This window comes from Triticum dicoccoides, chromosome 1B (assembly GCF_002162155.2).
Source record: "Triticum dicoccoides isolate Atlit2015 ecotype Zavitan chromosome 1B, WEW_v2.0, whole genome shotgun sequence".
NCBI classification, from domain to species: Eukaryota; Viridiplantae; Streptophyta; class Magnoliopsida; order Poales; family Poaceae; genus Triticum; species Triticum dicoccoides.
In genome coordinates, this window is record NC_041381.1 from 11,282,141 (window position 1) to 11,284,358 (window position 2,218).

General features: G+C 42.4%; 1 long non-coding RNA gene across 1 annotated transcript; it reads left to right on the forward strand.

Moving 5' to 3' along the window:
• Positions 1-1,387: 1,387 nt before the first annotated feature.
• Positions 1,388-2,003, forward strand: LOC119299293. The gene is made up of 2 exons (XR_005146135.1): positions 1,388-1,585; positions 1,675-2,003. It is a non-coding gene; the product is annotated as an uncharacterized LOC119299293 (long non-coding RNA).
• Positions 2,004-2,218: the final 215 nt, after the last annotated feature.

Genomic DNA, 2,218 nt, shown 5'->3' on the forward strand with positions numbered 1-2,218 from the left:
TAAACACAGCTAGCCCCCAGTAGCACTGGCGTCTCGGGTGAAGCAAGCAAGCAAACAAGAGCGGAGAGAGATTTTGAAGTTTTCTCGGGGAAAAATGACCGATAATGGCCGGACGTGATTTAATTTGCATACGATTCGGAAATTGTGCAAACCTAGCATGAATACCTACTATGGGTATGCCCACCTGCTGGCAAAAGTTGGGGTCATTTCATACATTTCCAAAAGATAGACCATGTTCAACGGAGTGTATCAGCGTAGGTGAGAAGTGTCCGTTTGGGAGCACGTCATTTCTCGACATCCCTTAAATGGCCTCAGAATGGTCCGTTTGAGAGCGTATTTTTTGTCATCCGCCAACTAATCTCAATCTTTTTCATAAGGTTATATGATCAATTCAAGGCACCATGCCAAGTTATTTGAGTTTTGGACAATTTGTATTTACTGGAGTTTTCTCGGTGCAAAATGGTCGACAAATGGTCAGACGTGACGCAACTTGCATACGGTGTAGGAATCCATTCAAATCTGACATGGATGCCTACCATGGGCATGCGCACCTGCTTGCAATAGTCGGGGTTATTTAATGCATGTCCAAAAATATACTATATTCAACGGAGAGTATCCGGGTAGGACAAAAGGGTCCATTCGAGAGTGCATTTTTCGGCTTCCATAAAATGACTCCAAATTTTTTTTCATGCGCTTATATGATCAATTCAAGTTAGCATGCCAAGGTTTATGAGTTTTCGACAATTCTTGCATTTTTTGGACTTTTCTCGATAAAAAATGACCGAATGTGATGCAACTTGCATATGGTGTCGGAATTCATTTAAATCTGACATGAATTCCTACCATGGGTATGCCCACATGCTGGCAAAATTTGGATTCATTTTATACATGTCCAAAAATAGATCATCTTCAACAGACGGTGTCGGGCTTTCTCGGGCTCGGGCCCGATATTGTAGGCCCGATGGCCGGGCCAGGCCGGACTCGGGCCTAGGTTTTTAGCACTGGGCTTTTTTTGGCCTGGCCTGAAGCCTGGCCCGGCTCGAGATATGCCCAGGTATAGGAGAGATATATGGTAACCGATACACTGTGATTACCCAAAAGAGGTGATAATCATCCATTTAATATTGCATTAACCGAATATCGTTTTTTATGTTTTGAAGATTGGAAAAAAATTAATGCATTAAGTCCAGCTAAAATTACGGGGTAGTTAAATACTCCCTCCGTCCCAAAATTCTTGTCTTAGATTTGTCTAGATAAGGATGTACCTAATACTAAAACATGACTACATACATCCGTATTGAGACAAATCTAAGACAAGAATTTTGGGACGGAGGGAGTACCACCATAAACGCAGGCAGGCTGGATTTCAATCCACGTGAGTGCTTCTCCCCTCTATATAAACTCCAGCAGAAGGGGATGTCCTTGAACACATTAACAAGAAGATCAAACATCCAAAAAATAGCAGCGATAGTGGTAGCCTTACATCTTGTCATGGCATTTTGCAAGAGAAACACAAGCATTGCATGCCTGGCAGCCGTGATGGTGGTGATGGCCACCGTGATGCTACCCTGTGACGCTGAAAGAGGTAGATAGACAATTAAGTACTCCCTCCATCTTGCAAAACGATCTTGTATTATGGAAATATAATCATGTTGATATTTTTTACCATTGTAGATTACTGTGTTACGGTTTATGATGTACCATGCACGCGCGACAAGTGCATGCCTCTATGTGCTCAAACTGGTTTCACAAAAAATCCCCACTGCTTCACCGAAGACAAGTGTTGTTGTCAGATGGACTTGGAGCCCATGGTCGCCGCAGTAGGTCGTGATTAATCGCCCGCGCTGATAATGATAGTTAAACTTTGAATTTTCTTATCAGATTACTATCAACATGTTCTCGCTATGTGTATGAATTAATTAATTATCAAAAGATAAATGTATGGCATTTTGCTTCTTCTTTTTTTGAGAAAAATGTATGGCACTTTGCTTGTGGACCAAGAATCGCTTATGTCTCGGTCCGCTAGACCTAGCAATCTACCCCCACGCTTAACGTATAAAGGGTTCACTCATTGTATACACTTTCGTATGTATGGTCGGGTGGGTTGCCCGTCGTTTACGCCGTAGTTCGGGGAGCCCAACTGTGTGAATAAACTTATCCAAGCGTCCTTGGCTCGGCCCATTAATGTTTTTAATATTAAAAAACAGATGCGGCTATT